Source organism: Calonectris borealis, chromosome 21 (assembly GCF_964195595.1).
Source record: "Calonectris borealis chromosome 21, bCalBor7.hap1.2, whole genome shotgun sequence".
Taxonomy (NCBI): Eukaryota; Metazoa; Chordata; class Aves; order Procellariiformes; family Procellariidae; genus Calonectris; species Calonectris borealis.
In genome coordinates, this window is record NC_134332.1 from 11,519,567 (window position 1) to 11,540,966 (window position 21,400).

At 44.4% G+C, this 21,400-nt stretch overlaps 1 protein-coding gene across 3 annotated transcripts in view; it reads left to right on the plus strand.

The window, feature by feature from the left end:
* The window catches only part of NEK6 (NIMA related kinase 6), a 182,065-nt gene that overhangs the window by 105,599 nt on the left and 55,066 nt on the right, over positions 1-21,400 (plus strand). Inside the window, exon 1 of one of the 3 annotated variants that reach the window (XM_075170858.1) lies at positions 9,713-9,912. The exons of 1 other annotated variant lie outside the window; for it this stretch is intronic. The gene's annotated coding sequence lies outside the window, so the exon portion shown is untranslated. Of the gene's footprint in view, positions 1-9,712; positions 9,913-21,400 lie in introns of those variants that run through there. One more of the 3 variants, XM_075170859.1, reaches the window with a different exon arrangement.

Genomic DNA, 21,400 nt, shown 5'->3' on the forward strand with positions numbered 1-21,400 from the left:
ACCTGCGATTATTTCTCAGTGACAACCTCAATGTTTTCCTGTCCAGGCATTGCACATTACACATTTTCGAGCTCACCAGTCATGCCTTTTCCCTGAACTCTAGCTCTTGCTTATGCAGCCCTTCTACGTCTTACTGCTGTGCGCCCACATGTCCAGCTTACAGTACGACACACCTCGGCACGCATGGGCAGCCCAGCGCACACGCGCCCTCCCCTCAGCTGTCCAGCACTCCCAGGCACACAAGTTTGTACCGGGAGCACGGGATACAGCTAGAGACAACTTTTTATGCACCGCCTGATTCTTCTGTCTTACACACACGCGTGCAAACACCACACCAAAAATCACATGCCCAGAGCTCTCATCGGCCCTTCTGCATCTTCCACCCAGCCAGTTTCTCAGCAGTCGTTGCATTCATTCATACAGAAATAGTGTGGCTGAGAGCCAGAGGCTGGTCTTGCTTTCTCCTCTCTTTCCTTCCTTTCTTTGGCTCGCTGGATGTGACAGGCTGAATGCAGTTGTTTATTGGTTTTGTTTCCACATATAATCAGATCTCCTTCCTTGACATTATGCAGCTCAGCACAAGCACTCCAGGTGGGATGAATCCAGTTCAGTGCCCTCCTCCCACCCTAGGCTGCTCCTATCGCTAATGAACTGCAAACAACCATGTTCCCCATGTTCAACCTTCACCCTGCCCGATGCATCCATAATCTAAATATAGGCCATAATTATTCCACTGGCGTCTGTAGACCCATTGACAGAACTGACAGTGGCAGAGGTCGGGAGACCCTTTGCACCTTTAATATATTCTCTTAACCGTTTCTATGCCACTGATGGTTACAGTCTCCCTAACATCCAATAAATGTCTGGGATTTGTCCTTTGACTGTTCCAAATCTGTTTGTTCCTTAGTCCTCTCAGTTCCTGTACCACCAAACTGCAGGCTGATTATTTTCTTCCTTCTAATTGGGACACTTCATTTGTTTATCTGGTTGTGCAATCAAAACGTGAACTCAGAATGCTCTTTACAAGCCAATGACCTGCATTCCCCCAGATGCAAATCCCAGTGCCTGAGAAAATGAGTGCAGGAATCGATCTCCTGGCCAATGCACTGTTTCCATGTTGGAATACCCTGGAAACAGAGGCACTGACTTTCCATATTATTATTTTTATGGCCCTATGGAACAAACAGTTGAATATGGTGCTGTGTGAGTGAATAGCGGGGGGAGAAGCTAATCTGTGCTGTAAGTAATTTGATCACAAATCATTTAGAGAATGTAAATTGTAGGGGAGAGATGTCACTCCTGGCAGGAGGTCGGCTCTGTCACCTGTCAGACAGTCCCCAGTGGCGATCATGAAAATTTCTTTGCAGGATTATTAATAAATAAACATAATGCTCTGCATTTGTGCAGCACCTTTCACTGGAGGGACAGAAAGCACTTTAACATTAAGAACTATGCTATGCAATTATTTTAACTTCCTTTCAAAATATTATTTTAAAGGTCAAATTTGTCATTTGTTTCCTGGGATTATAAAATGGTATTAAATTTAAACTTCATGATTTCCACCTCCACCTCTGCTCATTTTGAGGTAAGGTATAATCTCCATTTTACATCTTGATAAATAAAGTGACAAGTCATTAGTTCTGAGACGTATGATAAATATTTGTAGTGCAGTAGCTCTTAGGGAGTGTAACAGTGGTCAGGAATCCCATGTGCTGCTACAAAGGACAAAGTTTTTGTCCCACAGAATTTATAGTTTAGTTCAAAACTAAGAAAAGCAGTAGAGGAGAAAGGAGGAGGTTGGGTAAGACCAATCGTGACTGTTTAGATCTCCTCTAAGCGTACATCACGTGGGACATGTTATAATCATAAAATTGTAGTGCTGTCATTCAGTGTGTAGTGATATATTGCTGCACTTCTAAACAATTGGATCCTGGCTGCACATATCAGTATATGTATCACCATAACTGTTAATGAGCTAGAGGAATATATGGAAGAGGTGAAGAAAAGATGGAAGAAGAGCTGTTGATATTGTACAATCCCTGCGTGTTACGCTAACCAATAATGCCTCATTTTTCATTTGCATTCTTTTGCCTCTGTGTATCCATATTGTTAGTCTGAAATGTAAAACTTACCTGCAAGATTTTTCAGGGCAGGAGTCTTCTTTTGTCCTGTGTTTTTTGCACAACACCAAGCACAGTTTGCGTCCTGACTTATGAGTAGGACCCAGAAGTCCTACAATGTTACTAATCTGTCCTGCTCCCAGTGAAGTTTATGGCAAAATTCATCCCACTTTCTCTAGCTGTGAAATTATATACAGCACTGGTGCTATGAACAGATCTTAGAAGTGAAGAAGAGAACAAATCACAAAAGAAAAGTATTACGGAGATCAGATTCTTCAGAAACTATCCCCCATGAAAGGGGGCTGAGAATGGGAAGGTGCATGCATGCAGCTTCTGGCAGGGTCACACTTGTAACATCTGGCTGTGAAAGCTGGAAAGCTCTGCCAACTCCTTTTGAATAACAGGCCGTGCTCACGGAGACTGAGTGTAACTGTGCATTCCTGCGAAACTCGCCCAGAACACTTGGAAGGGGTCACGAGGAGGAATTCAGGGAAAATAGGGGAAGGGCCTAGGACTGTTAAAGCCAGAGCTGCTCAATCTGGCTTCAATCGCTTTTCTTCTTTTCCTCCTTTTCTTTTCTCCTTTCGTTCTTTTCTCCTTTTCTTTTTTTTTCTTTTTTCTTTTCTCTTTTCTTCTTTTCTCTTTTCTTTTCTTTTCTTTTTTCTTTTCTTTTTTCTCTTTTCTTTTTTCTTTTCTTTTCTTTTCCTTTACCTTACCTTACCTTACCTCTTCCTTTTTCCTTTCCCTTTCCCTTCCCTTTTCCTTTTCCCTTTCCCTTTCCCTTTCCCTTTCCCTTTTTCTTCCTTTTCCTCTTTCTTTTTAAAGAAATTCACTCATGGAACTGTAAGAAAGCAAATCTCTGCAAAAATAAAAGAGAACTCCAGCATGCTGAGTAAGGGAAGGCATTTGGGTATTGCTAACGACCAGAGACACTATATAAACAGGGACCAACTTAAGACAGTTCAGTAAGAAAATAGGGGAGACAGAGCAGTAAAGCTTGTGCCTTTGCTAACACAGTAATGAAGCAGTTAGAATGGTGTATCTTTACTATCAGCCTAACATATGGTTTGAGTTCACACCTGAGCCCAAGCTCTCCAGTTATCCACACTGCCTGTGTGTCAGTGTGCTCTACGGCTCCAGCCCAGGGAGCCACATTCAAACCCTACCCAGAGAAGCACGAGGGAGGCAGCTAGTTTGAATTAAGGTGCTTCAAACTCCAGCACAAATGGCAGGGTAAGCTGTAACACAGGCAGCACGGCATGCAGCTTAGAGCTCAAACAGCCACAGAATAGCGCTGCTTCTGATTTTTATTGCTCTGTATGTGGTGTGGCCAGTCTTGCTTCTCAAAGCAAGCCTTAGATACCTGCTGACTTAGTACAGACACTTCTGCCAACAAGGTGGTTAAGAGAAGAAAACTGGTGCAACAGATAGCACACTATGGGATGTATCAGAGAAAGTACTAAAGCTACATGCCTGTCTCCCTGTGCTCTGTGCCACACAGCCTGTTTCAGATTTGTGACCCTCTGATCACAGGAGATTGGATAATTTTCCAATTCCACAAGGTCTCCTACCAACCTGCCAAGTTACTCCTCACTAGACATTTCCTTACCGAGGTGTCTGTGGAGCTCCTTCTCTCTATTACATGGATCCGCTCTGGGTCTAGCCACAGTCTGCAGCAATCGTGCAGGACACGGTTCAGGTCTCCTCTTTGGGTTCCGTCCCACCACTGTCCTTCCTTCTCTCCACCCTGTTGGAGCGGGGTGGTCTCTCAAGGTGATGGCAGCAGCAGCAAGCAGCTGGACTGTGTGTGGTGATGTGAAGTTTAGATGTTTGCTTCTCCTTTGACCTTGCGTTGTCCTTACACTGACACACAGACTGCTTCTCGTAGTGCAGCGTGACTCCTGGTTGTTCAGCCTGTTGCTCAGGTCCTGCCGTATCTGCAAAGGCAGCCACACCTGCGTTTCATCAGTAGCTACAACTTCCTAGTGATGATGAAGGACTTCTAAGGAGCAAGCGCTGCAGCTGGGCATTACCTTTTTGTGTGACTTTCTCTTTGAAGTCTAGCTCAAGGAAACCTTTTACTGCTTGGCATTATTTGTCCTATCTGCTTTCTCCCTCCATATTATAAAGTTCCCAAAAGAGGACCATGGGAGATGCTGGCTGCAGGGGAGATCCTAGTGACCACATGCTGTCAAGAGCTGAGGTGCTGGAAAAGCCAGGGAGTCCTGAGTGGGCAGAGGGTGGTGCAGAGCCTGCAGAGACACCAAAAGAGAGGATGTGCTGGCTTTGGAACAGAGGGGAAGTTACATGAACGGAGCTGCAGAAAGGAAAATGCATGAGTCAATATTCATCCATATATTCATGATCTGTAGGCTTGAGTGCTGTGATGCTCATTATCTAGGCATGACCTTAAAAACTGCAGTTGATTGAGAACACGGCAGCCCATCTGCTTGGCAACACAGGCTGCTGGGGGCCTCACCCCAGCACTCTGCTCCCTGCACTACTTCTCTGTTCTTTGTTTGAATACAAATTCAAGGGCTCAGACTTCATCTCCAAATCCTTTGCTAGGGCCTGAGACAAGGCATCCACAACTCCTTCTCTCTCAAGAGCACATGAGTGAAATCTGCGTGTGCGGGATACACAGCTTTCTCTGTGCCCCTGCTCCAGCTCTATAAAGCAAACTTCCTCCTCCTCCCTCTCTCCCCAAAATAAGCAGCGACCACAAGCCTGTGTGCCTGAAAAACGCCATCTTCCACTTGCCCTTCCACAAAAGCAACAGAAAGAGCCATCCCACAGCCCCTGCTAGGCAACATGGAGCTCATGGCATGAGCTCTTTTTGCAGCTCGGGGTGGTGGTAGGTACCACAGGGACAGCCTTACAGCCAGCCTGGATGTAACAAGGAGAGCGTGCTATGGCCGACACTGAGGCATTCCCTCTACCCCTTAGCTGTGCAGAGGGGCTCTGCTGGGGTGAAACACCCCTCCCTGGCTGTCCTTTCCTCACGGGAGAATGAGCAAGTTCATGAATGAAAACTCACAATTTCCTGCCCTGCTAGTAGGGGACAACAGCCGCCTTCTATTTTTCCTCTACCACCCCGCCCTGTTTGCAACTGACCAAAGGAATGAATGAGAACTGTCCGCTGCCACTTCATCATTTAAAATACACAATCGCCAGAAAAGAGGAAGCAACATTAAATTTTCTGTCCATGTGAAAAATCCTTCTGCTCCTTCCTCCAGACACCTTCCTGAGCCCGCTTTCTAGCATCCCTTCTTCTTGAAAAGAAAACGTGTCTTTCTTCTAAGCAATTAAACTCTATAAAAACCGGACATTTTCTCCATCATACTTTCCCATCTCCCCTTTCCTGGATGGCAATCACATACTCCAGATCTCACGCTGCGAAGGATATTCTGCCACTGGTCACATCTGGTTCCCTGATGAGATCCGCAGGCGGCGGAGCTGGAGCGTTCACTGGGTCACGTGGCGGCTCTAGGTTGCCTTATCTTCCTGAAGACCAGTGCTTTTTAACCTCCTTTGATTCTATTTCTCTCTTTTTGCAACACTCTTATCAGTTTGAGACTAAACTGCTGCACAAATTCTCATGAGATCAATCTACAGATCTTAAATATGGTAAAAAAGAGGTGTTTCTCTGAGCAATCTGTTGGAGAGATTTTGTGCTGACTTTTAGACTAGTTCCACACTGGTATGCATTCCTTTAGCATTAATGCTTCCTCTGGGACTCGAACCTTACAGAAATATGAGAACAGAGCATGCAGGCTGCAGACACACTATGAAACCAGCCCGCATGTAGTGTGTGTGTGGAGAAGACATGCTGCAGCCATGTCTGTGGAAAGAGAAATTCACAGCCTATCTTCTCTAGCTGCTGCTGGAAAATGGAATCTCTTTGAACTCTGTCATTTTCATTTGAGGAAGAAGGCTTTTGGGTTTTGTTTCTGAAAATAACTTCTAGCAGAAGTCTCCTCAGTGTATGCTATTAGGAAAGGAAAATAACAAGTCAATAGGCATATATTAAGTCAGTAAGGCCAGGATTTTATCAATGATGGACTGAGGATGAAGGATACAGTGACAGTTGCATTTAGCGCTCAGAATAAAGTAAATCAATCAAATTGACTGTATGTTGATTTAAAATCCTTAAAGATTTGGGTCAAGATCATTCTAGTTTTCCCGAAACAGACTTGTTACCTGGAATCTTCATACCCGCAGGTAATATAGAAATTTTCCTGTTTAATTTTCTCAGCCCCCACTGATACCATGTGCTTACTTGCTGTGCTTGGTTCTGTTTGAACAATTAAAATAAAATGGCCTCACTAGCCACGGGTCAGTACCGAAACATTTGGGCTGGAGATAATGAGGAGGTCGTGGTTGCCCTACAACTATATGAGTATTAGCCATAAAAGCTTTAGAGGCTTTTTCCTCGTGTTTTAGGTTAAAAATTAAGTTATTTAGAATACTTTTATTTATGTAGTTCTCCATTCCTTACAGGCTGATCTTCAGGCTTATACTAGCTACTAAGAGTTCCTTTTGACAGTTGTATCAGTGGGATTTTAAATATTGTAGATTAAATGTACATCAACCCATCCTTGAACTGTACAAAATAATTAAATTGATTAAATGAAGATCTGTGAATGGTGCAACATTCATTTAGATGGCTGTGTATAAAATACACTTCTTTTACTTCAGGAGACTCGATCTGGAGACATAAAGCCTGATCTTGCCATCCTTGGGCACAGGGCACCGTGTTCAAAGGGAGGCATCGCAGGGGATGTGATCAGTGCCTGGCGTTAAAGACGGCAGGGCGAGCCAGGCCGCAGGATCGATTCATGGCTGTTCTTCTAGGGATCGAAACAAGGGAGAAGTAAAATAAACATCTTCTGAAAGTTCTCACTTTGGGGGTTGTTTAAAAGAGTATTTCACACAGAACCATAGCATACAATACGAAAGAAAGTCTATTTCTGTCAAGACTTAATTGAGGAAATTTAATTTTCTTTCGTAAGTGAATTGCTGTTGATAATCTAAAGTAATTCTGTCTGGTCTGTCTAATTTACCAATGAAAAACCTTGAAACTGTGCACAAGAATGTAGCAGATTTTTAAAAACAGCTTTTCTGAATAGAAAGACGGTAACTTATGGCAGCGTAACAAAAGATCTTTTTTTTTGTCATTGTTTTGATGTAAGACACTTAAGTTCTTATACCTCAGTGCACTGACACTCTCTTTTTAGGAGAAAGAAATGCATTTTTGCAAATGGTACATCAACAGACCTTGGGAAAATTGAGTTTGGAGAAAAAAATTGAATTCATTTTGTTTTTCTAAGCACTTTCCCATGTTTCAGATTTTGTACTGATAGATTGATGATATGATTTGCTTTAAAACCAGGTGGCCTCTTAGTTTCCATCTGTTGTGTCTATTGCTCTGTCTCTAGTGAGAAGCATTGCATAGCTGTGCAGGCAGCTGTACCCTTGAGAGAAAACTCTTTACACTATCAGAAATGCTCAGGGAGAGAGAATCTAGTTTTACAGTATCTTAAATGTGAGACGTATCAGAAACTTGAGCCCCTGGAATGATCATGTTTATATTCACCCAAACTGAATGCACTGAATTTATATTAGCTTTGTGTAAACAACTTTACAACAAAAACAAAACCTAGTGACATTTCCAGAAGAAACAGTTCAAATCTTACAAAACCACCTGAATATCTCACAAACATTTGCTGCAGTTTCTCGTCTCTCTGGATGCCAGAGGTGGCATTGCTTTAGCAGGAATGTTTTCCTAAAAGTAGGAGTTTTGATGGATAAACAACACCATTTGAGCAAAGACCTGCCATGATTTTTCAGGTTCTGCAATACAGAGACTTACTGTGGGGCTTAAACTATGTGAGTGGAGTCTGCTGGAAAAAGTGACTTATTTGAACGAAAATGTCTTTGGTAGCAGGTTCCCTGCAGCTCTGGTGTAGGTGTAGGTGATGCAATCAGGCGAGAGAGGGGAGACGCAGCAGCCAAGCGTTACGCTCCGTGCGGGCTGCAAGCATTTCCCTAGAAGTTGTATGTTTGTGAATGTAACGCACAGAATGGGGCCTTTCCCCGCTGGAATGGAAATAACAAATACTTGGTGCTGTTGGGCAGGGCATCACGGTGCCTGACTGTCTTCTCTAGACAGCCAAGTGCGGCACCAGGGCACCTGAAGGAATTTGGAAACACCTAAAGGCCAAGGTACATGGCAAACGGGCTGAAACTGTCAGTCATGTCCCAAAGAACCGGGCTCCCCGCGTGCGCGCGGTTTCGTCCTGGGTGCCTGCTGTTAGTTAATTAACCGGGCCGACTTGGAACTCCCTCCCTCATCCCTGCGTTTCCCATCCCAGCTGAGGTGGCAGCTGTGATCAGCTTCACACTAACTGCTTACAGCAATTCAACTAGTCTTGCTTAGAGGATTGATTTTAAAAAAACCCAACCTATTATTTTTAACTGGCAGAGGGCTGAGTAGAAATGAAGATACACTGGCAAAAGGTGCTTTTGCTTGCTTGTTTCATTTGCTGAACTGCTCTAAGTCATGCCGGCATTAGCGCTTTCTGCTATGACAGCACTAGGAGTTTCCCAGTCATACCAGCAAACTAGGCCTTGCACTGCAAAAGCTGACAAAATATGAGCAATCACATTTCTCACCAGATATGCTGCTACCCTGCACCTCTCACCCAGTTTAGACAATTAGTTGAGACTTGCTAGTTTCGTTTTTATTTATTGTTAAGTTCACTTTCAGGCTTTTGTTCACTTGTAAAAAATCCTGTCGAATTTCACGTTCAAATTCAACTTAAAACATACTGAGTACTAACATTTGTCTTCATCTGCAAAACACAGCAACTTGTGAATTAAGGATTTTCCATCTGAAGTGTTGAATGTATGTCAGGGCGAGGCCCGTTTGGACCCCTGCTCCTGCAGAAACACCTCTGTGCTTCACCTCAGGCACGCGGCCGCGGCTGTGAAACGCGCCGGATCTATGGGCGATGTGGGACCCGGGCACCGAACGGAGCGCCCCCCACATCACCCTTCTGCAAAAGCACCGAAGGGAGCAAAGCAAAGGGAGCGGCGGCAGCTCCTCCGTTGTGCAACCGCTCCCTGCTTCGGCCGCCGCCGCCCCACGCTTGCACAAGCGGCGGCGGAAGGAGCACACCCGGGATGGCGAGCCGGCGGTTACCCACGGGGAACCCCGCAAGCGGGCGCCGCGTCGTTTTTCAGGGCGGGGGGAGCCGCGGGCACTTCTTCCGACACCCGCGGCGCGGGGAAACCGTCGTTTTCCGGGGGAGGAAAGGCCGCGGCGGCGGTGGGAGGGCTTCGCTCACGCTCTGCTCCACAGGGGCCGCCGGGCTTCGGCGCTGACGCGCCGCGGGACGTGGAAAAAACAGCCCCCGCGCCCCCGCGAGCAGCGGCAGCGGGACCGCGAGCGGGACGGGCGCGGGGCCGCGGCGCGGCGGGCGCGGCGGACCGGCCGGGCGGGACGGCAGGTGGGCAGAGCGCCGCGCGGCACCGCCCCCCGCCCCGGCCCGCCGCGCGCTCCCGGACCGCCCGGCCTGCGTGGCAGCCGGCGGGGCGCGCGCCCGAGCGGCGGCGGGCAGCGCGTGCGCGGGCGGCGTGCGCGCGCGGCGAAGTTGTCTGCGGGACGCGGCGCCGCTCGCTCGCTCGCTGCGGGGCTGTGGGGGCCGCGGCCGCCTGCCCGCCTCCCCCCCTTCCCCGCGCCTCCTCCGGGACGGGCACCGGCGCTTCTCCGCCGCCTCGCCGGCCGCAGGTGAGGACGACAGGGCCCCGCCGCCGCCGAGGGCCGCGGGCGGGCCGCGCCGCGCCGCGCCGCGCCGTGCCGTGCCGTGCCGGGGGTGTGCCCGCCGCGGGGCCCCTCCGGCGGTGCTGCCGCGCTCCCGCCGGCCCCCCCGGCCGGCCCGGGCCGCAGGTCGAGCGGGGCGGGTGGGGCGTGCGGCCGCGGTGCCGGGGCCGCCGAGGGGCGTGCGGGCAGCCGTCCCCCCGCGGAGGGGTCCGGGCCGCGGCGCCTCGTGGCCTTCCGCCTTGCCGGAGCTGCCGCGCCCCCGGCCCCGGGGCCCACACGTGCCCGGGGGGGGGGGGAGTGGGAAATAAACGGGAATGTCACCAAAACCGTGAGGGCTGGCGGGTCGTCATCGGTTCCTCGGGGAGGTGGTGTCTGGCAGCGTTAAGATTTGAGCAAAGTTAAAACCCCTGTGAAAATACGAATATTTGTGTGGTTTGGTGTTATTGCAGAGTTTTTTTGGAGGGTTTTGTTGTTTGGGTTTTTTTTTTTACATTAAAAGCAGTAGCGCTGCCAAGCACACATGCCCCGGCGGAGCCGTTCCCGGCCGAGCGCCCCGCGCCTGCCCCTCCAAGTGTCGCTGCCCCACCAGAGAGCCCGGCGTGGGCTTTCCCTTAACTTGTCTCCTCTCTGGGAGCTCCTGGGGCTGCTGGAGAGAACCCCGCGGTCTCCGGGGGTCCCTGGGCGCTGGCCTGAGACCTTCCCCAGCTGCTTCTCCCTTACGGTCTCCTGAGACTGCAGCTCCTGGTGTTCCCCTCGTCCCCTCCTGGGAGGGGAGCGTGCCTGTTCTCGGGGTGCTCTCTTTTGTGCCATCTCAAAAGACGGAACTCTGAAACAAAACCAGCACTTCAGGAATTACCACGTTGCTTTTGCGAGAGCACATGTTAGAGCTGAACTATGAAATACCATTTTTTTTTTTCCCTCAACATGTTATTCCCTCCAAAGTGTGATTTATACTTGTTTAGAATAATGGGGGATTTCTGAGCTCCATCTGTTTGTCTGTCTGTTCGCGCACAGGGAATATTTCTGCCAATGGTGATTGCCTATGGCATTATTGCAGTATAAGTAGTTTGATAGGAAATATTGTAGCAATTAAAAGTCCAGTGATGCAAGTTCCTGACACATTATGACTCTCTTGCTGTCATTTCTATGTCTCCTGTAAAAGTTCATTTTTGTGAATCACTGTAAGCAACTGTTTAACTTCTGCAGCATTTCTACAGTTTTTACATTTTGAGAAATCTCTTGACATTGAGTCAAAGTCTTTCTACTGTTATTTTTTTCCTGTCGACATTCTTTGTGGCAGTCATATTCTTTTAAGCAACAACAGAGGGGGGGAAAAAAAAAGGAACTTCTTTTAGATAAGAATGTTGCTGCCCCTGTTTCCTATCACTCTGTGCCTTAGAGACCTAAAAAAAATGGGGGCTTGGGGGGAACTTTTATTATGGTGGAAAAAGAACATCTGTGGGAAGTGAGATTTCTAGACGGAGTGTGAGTGACTGCTGTCACCCCAAAGGAACTTGTCAGAACAGAATCAACCGTTTGGTGTCTTAACACCTGCGACATATAATACACTTCTGCTTGTTTTGTTTTCCTTCCTTCCTCTGGAATTCTGTTTCTTGACAAATACATGTTTTATGGGAGAGGATGGGCACGTAATTTGAAGATGAGTTTTAATATACCTTTTCAGATTCTTCAGTATTCATTTTGTTGGGAGAAAAGCAGATGAAGATGAGTAACTTGGACTCCAAGCCCATGTTGAGAAACAGATTTTTTTGTAGTACTTGCCTTCAGTGATCCTACCTGAAAAGTTTTATGTCAATATATAATACTTTAATGTACATTGAAAATATTGAGCCTATGCTGGCTTTTCTCATTTCTCGTATAATCGAGGCTGTAGTAGAGAAGATAGTGGGAGATTCTGAGATTTCTCTTACAGCATGCTTTTTGGCTTTATTCAGACCTACCTGTTGGTCTAAAGGCCTCTTTCAATGGCTTTAAAGAGTTTTTGCCGTACTGAATGATTTATTAATGATTGTTTACTCATGGTAAAATGAGGTGGGTTTTTTTGGTATGGGGATAGGAGTCGGAAATACCTGTGTAGGTTTTTCTCCTGCTCTACCTCTGCTTTCTTAGCAGTAAAATGGGGGTAGTTACCAACAAGTCCACCTCCTGCGAACCATAAGAATACACTTTCTAGATGTGTAGAAGATGAATTAGTGGATGTACTTTAACATCGTTTCCTACTTTATGTAGTGCCAGATATATTTAATCTCAAGGCTATGAAAAATGTATACACAACAAACAACATGGCAGTACAGACTAGACCGTGTGAACTGGAGCAGCCAACAAATGGGGCAGGCGGTAGAAATCAAATGTATTCATTCTGAATTTAAAGGAAGAAAATTGACCGTATGTTGCTGGAGGAGCAGAGAAATTACTAGAGGAAGATTTAAAAAACGAAACGATGAAAGTGGGCATCAGTATGACCTCTGGGGCTTGACTTTTGCTCTGTCCTAAATGAAAGCCCAGTTAGGATACAGTCCTTACAGAAAATGAGTTTAATAGCCCAACTTGTGTTTTAGTTTTTGTCATTCTAATTTGCTTTTCTTAGATGGTCTTGTTTATAGAAGAGGTTGTTCATGGTCATCTCCAGCAAATGGGAAAAATAAATACATGGAACCTCATTTTAGAAGTTGGGCTCTTCTTTACCATTGAGTGAACATGTTTTTAATTGCAACTTCCTCAGTATTACTACAATTCAACACTCATCTAGATGGACAGTGGCCATGATATGGTTTGAGCACAGAATTATGATTAAGGAAATCATGAATAGCCATTCCACCTGTGACATACACTCCTGCATTTTTCTTGTAAACTCACTTAACCAGTCTGTTTTACCTTTTATGGGAATGATGGTGACTAATTCGGTGTACACCTATCCAGGTGCTTGACTGGTTTGTTTGTAGGAAATTATGTGATATATGTCTTTGTTTTTCTTGCATCTTGCCTTTGTACTGGATACATTCTTGCAATATTGAAAGCAAACACTAAATATTCATGCAGTTGAAATATAGTTCACGATTGCCTTCATACCACTCATCACTGAAGACCCTGAAAATGTGACTTTAGGCAAGAAAACGGTGACCCACTCTGGTACTGGTTACAGGACAGGCATGGCAGCAGAGCAGGCTCATGTGTGTCCGTGCCACGCTCTGTGGACCGGACAAAATGGCCTTTCCCTGTCTAAAATGGACAGAATTAACACTTTGTTCTGTTAGAGGCAGAGGCCTTGAAAATAGTTTCTTCTGTTACTAAGTCACGTTGACGCTGTGTTTATTATACTCACCCTTCCCTTTGTAAAGCTTTTAGTACAAGCATATGCAAGTACTCAGCAAGTTCCTTGTGCTTTTTCATTGGTAGATCTCTAAGTGCCCTAGAAGATAAGTACAGTTTATCTGAAAGCTGAGGATAACAGAATCGGGAAGATTTGGTATGTCTCAGCGTCACGCAGAGTCCCTAGATGGCTGAGCTAACATCAGACAGCTTGGTGCTACGAAACTGGATGGTTCCCCTTGTGTTCTCTGTTCCCTTGTGCCAGGGCTGGCATTCTGAATACTGGTGAGTTGGCTCAGCTCAGTAAACTGGTGTAAAACTAAGGAACCAAAAAAGAAGGGAAAAAAAAACAACCAAACAAAAAAAGTTTGATTAAATAAGAGATTTGAACCGCTTTACTCTTTGTGGCTGCTGAAAGGGCAATTTGTGTTTTCCCTAGCTGTGCCCTTGCCTTTTCCCAGAGGGGAGCTGACCCACCAAGGAATTGAAGGACTGCTGCAACGGAGGAACTGGGATGTGCACTGGGGAAAGCAGGCCGGACCCTCTGGTCTGACGCTTTTGAGGGAGCGATAGTCTGCTGGCTGCAGAGCATGTTGGGTGTGATGTGATATAATAGGTCTCTTCCACTTCTGAATTCCACGTTTCACTGTAGAGCTGTGTCTCTGAAGTTAAAAGGAGGAATAAAAAAATAATATCTAGGAGATAGAAGAAGAATGTGTCCAAACTGAGAGGTAGTGTTGGCCCAGACAATATTTTTCTTTCTGAAGAAAAAAAAAACAAGCCAAAAAATTTGCATGCAAAATCTAGATTTAAAACTGACTTTAAAAAAAACCCCATTTTTTTCCAGCAGGTTGAAATTGCTGCAGTGTGTCTAAATTACATAGAAAATTAAGCTGTATAAAATACTTGTTTAAAATTTTCTTATAGGGTTGGGGGGTGTGTGGAGGTGTGTGCATTTGTTTTTAAAGCCAGATTGGAAGCTGCTGTCTTTAGTTGGCTGAAATGCAGGACAGGGAGAACCAAGGTTCTGTGTAAGTGTGTGACAAAGCGGGCAGTTCTAGAGCTTGGAAGTTAAATTTTGTTTAAAAACAGAAAACCACAGGGAGTTATTTTTAATAGTGGTTCAAATGCAGAAGTCTGTAAAGCTGTCAAGTCTTTTTATGGGAAGATAGGTCTTTTTCTATCTTGGCTTATATTTTATATGCGTATTGGATTGGACCAAGATTACTTCAAGTTCTAACCTGTGCTAAGTATTTAAACATCTGGACTTGCTGTAAGTGCCATTGCTGTACATGTGTGAGAAGTCTCTTGCATTGTTTTTTAACATTTTAAAATATTTCAGAAAAAAATTTTTTTTTATTCAATTAAAATAGTATATTTATCTTCTAGTGTTTAGTTGTATGATATGGCTTATCACATGGCATGATGCAATAAATTGCAAAAACTTTACGGTGTCAGTACAAATAAAGAAATTAAATTTCCAAAGTGTTTACTTCAGCTTGGTGCTACTTTAAGTGTCTGCTATCATAGATTCCAGGCAGTGAACAGCTGTCTGTCGCAGATGGGAGAGGAAAAAAAACTTCCCCTTAGCTTCTTACTTCTAAAAAGGTTTCCATATAAAACCAGTAGTAATGTAATACAACCTTTTAGTCAAATTTGAGTTTCCTGTTACATGTTTAAGTGAACGGACAGCAGACTCTATCTGTTTGAAACCAAATGGTGTAAGTGAATGAGACTCTAGGAATTTTGTACTCCAAAGCGTTCTTGAAACCTCACAAATGCTTGTTTAGCAGTCAGAATGCATTATTTATTACATCTCAAAAAAAAAAAAACAACTTGCAGGTAGTTTAATAATTACTTTAGAGTCTGCTGTGTTTCAGTAAGACAAGGTGGTATTGTCTGTCCTGTTCTTGTACTGTGTTTTACACAACAAAATCAGGTAGATTAGAAACTGTCAAGGAAGCATGTAGCAAATCCATGATTTTAAGAGTTCAAGTGCAATGAAGTCTGGAAAAAAGCAAGTGTGAAAGGCGTAATGATTTTTGTTAGAGTTGAGTTTTTCTGCTAAGATCTCAAGATGGCAGAAATGGAGTTTGTGCACAGAACTACATGAATTTAGTTTCAGATTGTAAATTGGATATGATGTTTTCTTGTTCTTTGAGCTAGTACACTGTGGCAATTACAAAACTTATTAAAATAGTTACGACATGTCTGATCACAAAATGCAGAAGACGGTGAGATTGTTCTTTTTAAATGAAAAAGTTGTTGCTGCTGGCATAAAGTTTTTCCCTTACGGTTCCTTGCTATCTTTTTTTTTTTTTCCCCTGGACTATTAACAGGTATATTACAATCCCTAGGCACTTAAAGTTTTTGTGTTTATTTGCTTTGAGTAACTTAGGCGTCCTGTTCTGGACTCCAACCTTTGGATGTGCTTCACATGATGAATCAAAGTAGGTGCCAAGTCATCCTCTGCCTTTGGGCAGACCTCGGGCACCAACCCTGACAGATCAATGCATTTGCTTTTTAGGAACGCAGTTTATTTTGTCGTTTTATCAAAGTATTGACTGGTTTTGGTTGTAATTTCAAGCAGTTCTCATTCTGAAGCTATTCTGATTTCTCTCTCAGCAGCTGGCAGGTGCAGTGGTCCGTGCATGTTTCAATTCACTGGGTCTTTAAAATGTGGCTGCACCTCTGGACAGATTTATCTCAATATAATGTGTAATATGGCTTTTTCTTTTTTTTTTTTTTTTAATTCAGTGGATGGATTGTTTGTGTAACATCAGTTGGAAATTGTGTTGAAATGTTGTTTTTCCAAGTGTGGAGACACTGCTGAGGCTGTTCCAGAAACCCCTTTTGGAAACGAACCTTCTGGTTAGGGGGAAAGAGATGGCTCCTGATCTTGTGGTGCCCGTGACAGAATGATGTGTGGGAGTGCTCCCTGGCACGTTTCAGGCAATGATAGCTCGGTGAGCTTAAACCTCTTACAAACCAACCTAACTGAGGAATCAAGGGTAATAAACCCGAGTGTGGCAGTGCTAGAGAAAAGGGCAGAGATTCCCCTTTGAGGAGGGGGGTGATAATGTCTTGCGCTACCACAGCTATTTACAAAATGAATGGCTGTCAACAGCCTGGCTGGTGTGTCCCCAGATAGGCATTTCAGCATTGCCAGGAGACAGCTGAGGGACCTTCCTGAGGAGGTCTCAGTGTCTCGTTTCAACGCAGCATCCCACCTTTTGGGCCCGAAACATCCTTTGGTATTTGATCTGGGTGGGATTCCCCAGGACTGATTATGCTGTCCATTTGGGGGATGCTTTTGCCATCCTGCTCCTCCATGTGCTTTATCCAAGTGAATCATAGTTGGCTCACCTAGCACGCTAGTATTTCAGGGGTCAAAAAACAAACTGAAGGGCTGTAACCCCGCGCCCAGCCCAGCCTGCTGACGGAGCAGGTGTTGCTCCACACCCTGGGGAGGATTTGCAAGGCTTTCATTTTGCAGAGCTCAGTGACAGATACTGTTCTCCAGTTACTTTTGTCGTTCAGTCTTTGAGAAGCCCACTTGCTACAAGGCGGGAAAAATCCACCAGCCTGTTGAAAACTCATGGCGTGCATGAAGCAGAGCTTTAAATCCATGCTGACAGGGAAAATGGATGCTGGATAGTCGGGATTGCTCCCTCTCAGCCGGTGTGCTAGGAGGTAGCACAGCCTGAGCTGTTTCGTCCGTACTCGCTGCTCGATGGTGCTTACTTCCAAGGCAGCCGCTGTCTCCTGGCTCAAGTGGCGCAGAATAATATAAGTTCCAATTTTTCTTCTTTCCTTAGAGCCAGCTGTCCTCTTTACTTGGGAGAGTAACTTTTTTCTTAACCTAGTGATTTTTAAACGTGATGTTGGAGATCAAAATCGCTGCAGATGGTGCAATAATTGGGGAATGTTGACTTACAGGATGGATTGCAACTTCACAGTACATTCAATATGATTCCCTCCAGGAATTTCAGTTTAAGTCTCTGTCCTGTTCTTAACCTTGTGGACACTTGTCTCTGCTGTCCTGAAAAGGAGTGGTTTTTCTCCTTGTTGGAACATTCTGTTTCTTGCATAGGAACACTCTGAATGTCAAGCCTGTCTTGGAGAGTTTGTGGTGGGTTCTGGTTCTCGGGGCATACGTACGTCATTACAGGGAGGAGATGGGGAAAAAAGCTGTAAATGTTTTAAGGTTCCTTTCCTCCAAGAGTAGGGACCTAGGGTAGAATAGATAACAACAAACGTGGACACAAAAATTCCCTCCTCTTTCATTCATGGAAGTTCTGCTTTCATTCTTTTGTGCTGTCAGTATTTCATTAGCTCTCCTGTCAGAGTTGTGCAAAACGAAGTCTCAAAAATGTTAAAGTGGAACAGAAAAACCCCAAACAACCTTGAAAAGGTTTTTAAAAATATATGAATGTATTCCAAAGAAGCAAGTAAGTCACAACTGTGTGTGTCTGCTACCCTTTAATCAGCTGGGAAATCTATGTGGTGACTTTCAGCTGTCACTATATTAAGAACCAGTGCTGCCTTTTGTGGCAGTCTGTGTATACTGAACTCAGTACTATGTAGTAAATATTCTTGCTGTGTTTTCATAATCATTCTACTTAAAGTAAGTGCTTCTTGGGTGGGTATTACAAATCTGTTAATCTTTATGGTATTTATAGGGTAATTTTTAACTCTCTTGAGCTCTTTACTTCCTTGGGGGTCAATGACTCAATTTATAACATTATGTCAGTTGCAAGAACTTTACCATCCAAGGGTAAACAGTGTTGGGTACGGTTCTTTACCTGTGTTTGCTCTTAGTTCTTTGTATATTAAGGTATGCAATAACTTACTCCATGACTTATTTATTGGCATTTCTTTTAGTCTCCCTGGTTTGTACTTTAAAGTGACTGTGATGACTTATTTTAGCTTTTGTGCTTCATCACTAATGCAGGGAGAGGGAAAGCGTGCAGCAGCTCTCTGAAGAAAAGACTGTTAATCAAGTTGCAGCTAATTAAATCAAAATTGCTGCAAATAGTGTTTAAATATTTTTGGTTGTCTATTGATGAAACTGATTACTATAAGTCAAACATTTTGCTCTGTTGTGAGCACACAGCTCTCCAGGGGAGGGTTTGGCTCTGTAGCAGGGAGGGATGGCTGACTTGATTTTATGTTCTCACTGTAGTTGTCCATGTTAAAGTGAAAATCTGCTCCAGCTCTATGGAGTTTCAGTTGGCCTATGGAAAGAGAGAGTGAAGTTATCTCCTGGCACTGGAGTTTTTCTTCTTGAAATTGCCTTTCCCCTTGCTCCTTTTGCTACCATCAGCATTACCACAGAAGTGCAACCTGGTGGTGGTGATCCTTGTGCAGCAAAGGGGCATGCCCTCTTTCCATAGCATTTTACCTGTTGAGAGTAAATTTGGAGTTGTAGAGTGGGAGAGAGGTATATATAGTCAAGAAAATCGCTGGTGACTTGGAAACCCTGGGTTTGGGGAGCATCCGTCATTGCTCATGCAGCCACTAGCTCTGGGAAACAGCAGAATGGCAGGAAATTTTCTGGAAAGCCTAAGGTAGATAAGGCCAGAGATGCTAAGTAGTCTAGTGCTAAAGTCTCTTCCTTTTGTTACCTGTGAATGCTGAAGTGTAATCTGCCGGCTTTTCTTCTCTTACGCTTTTCTGTTGTATATTTTCAAGATGAAGTTTCTTCTGCAAACGCAAGTTTCAGCATCTATGATGGCTTTTGGAGGATCTAATAAGTCCCCAAAGGAGCCCGTGTTCTAGTCGCACTTTTCTTTCTTCCCAGGGGTAAACCATGATTCATTCTCATGGACCAACAGACCTTGTAGCATTTTTGGTATAACATACTGTAGATTGTCGCTCTCAATGAAGTGCGTATTGTTTTCAAAGATTCAGCCAGGTTTTTTTTGGAGTTGGTTGTTTTGTAAGCACATCACACTGTGGTGTTCCTGGGGGTTTTGTTTTTGTTTTTTCTTCTCCATAAAACCCCGCAATATTCTGTTTACTTATGGATTAGAAAAATGTCAAAAGGGTAATGAAGGAAACAAGAACCTTCCTATTTTCAGAATAGGAAGGTTAAGTGTTTACTGCCTCAGCATCGTTCATTCCATCAATAACAAGGCAATGAAAAGCAGTATTTCAGCACTGTTCGGACCATTCTCTCCTAGTCACCTTATTCACATCTTGACACACCTTTTGGAGTATTTGGTTTTACATTTTTCTAAAGGCACCTGTGTGTGGGAGCTTTGTCCTGGTGTCGTCTTCCCGCACAGCGTCTCTGAGGTGCCCTCCTGCCTTTTGTCAGCTTTATGTCAGAGTTCGTGGGACTGGCAGGAGAAGCTGGCCATGTCTTTCCTCCAGCTGGTGTGTGAGAAGTTGGTCAGCTAGAAAAGGTTAAGTGGAAGTGAAGCCTGGGTTGGCAGGAGATGAGTGTTGTGTGTGTTTTTAAACAACCTGTTTGCGTGTGATGCGCCAAAGGAAGTAAAGTTTGAAATGAAGCACTCATCACGAGTCTTATCAGACTTTGCTGAAGTGGCATGTTACCTTTCCTATTGTTCATCTGAAATTGAGGGCAGCTGAGTGCCAGTTTGCTCATTTTTTTGGTGACATAGATGGCACTAATGAGTTTGATAAAAGCAGCTAGATGATATGGGCAATATAGTTTCCCTTTGGAGACTGTCTCTAATTTGTTACACAGGACCATATTTAAATTTGGTCTAATCTGCTTTTAAGTCATCAGACAGCAGTAATAACCCGGGTAGCTTTTGTTCGTGCATCTAATATGTGGCATTAATTCCCCTCTGGACTTTGTTGCTATTGTCCGTAGTTTTTCCTTCATGCTGTTACTGTAGCATGAAATACTGGTGCTTGCAAGTATGTGGGTGTACATTTTGCTGAGAGCATGTGGCAGTTATGTTCTTCCATAGACGAACTAGCATTTTACTGGTAGGCTTTTGGCTTGGTTTAGACTGTAAACCCTTCAGGGAGTGAGCCCTCATGTAGTGGAGCTGGGGTCACTAGCTGCTGTGCCGAAGCAACTCTCCTTGCCATCTCTCATCTTTTAAAGGTTGGCTTTGACCTCTAAAACTGGATGTTGTAGTCCTGCCTCTGCCTCCCTACACAGAGGGTTCACGTTTCTGGGGCTTTGGATTCACCTCTTGCCTTGGTTTGATCAGAAATAGTCCACATCTGTCAGCCAACTGGTAGATGTTGCAAATTCATTAATAAATATTTTCTGTTTATTTAAATGTCTTATTTTTCTTCCTCGTATTCCATTTTCCACACATTTACTCTTTTAAAACATGTTGTTACGCAGCGCTCGGTTGTAGTGTGGGAACTCTGTCCACTCACAGGAATGCGTGCTACCAAAACAGCTTTGTTGTTTTTATAGAAACCTTGCCCACACACTCCATTTGCTTTCCAAATATCTATAAATCCCTGCAGGATTCTGCTGACATCACTGTGGTGATCCACGTTTATATTGTGATACTGTTTAGGGGTTAGAGCAAAGTAGAGTATGGAGTCAGGACAGGCGTGTTTTGTCCCCATCTTTGACTCCAGTTAAGTCTGGACACTTAATACAGCAATTCATGTTATTTCCAAATAAATTGCTACATCACTATTCATTTACATTTTCCTACTAGCTCTTTAAGCTGATTTGGTTTACATTAGGTCAATTTGATTCTTTGCTGTCACTGCTCTTTAATTTTTATTTTTCTGCTTTTGCACTTGCTTTGCTGTTTTGCTTGCTGCTTCACTGGTCGGGGATAGCTGCGTGTGGATTTTGCTGGACTTGAAAAATTGTTTCTATTGATGAGTAATAGTGTGTTATTCACAGGTATTAATAAGGTGTCAATTTGCATTGATATTACTAAACCATGTTGTAGCTTATTTTGAAATACTGTAAATATTTGTGTTTCTTTTCTGAAACAAACCTATGTGTTTGTGCAAGAGGAAATGGCCTCCAGTTGTGCCAGAGGAGGTTTAGATTGGATATTAGGAAAAAATTCTACACTGAAAGGGTTGTCAAGCCTTGGAACAGGGAAGTGGTTGAGTCGCCGTCCCTGGAGGTATTTAAAAGACATGTAGACATGGTGCTTAGGCCATG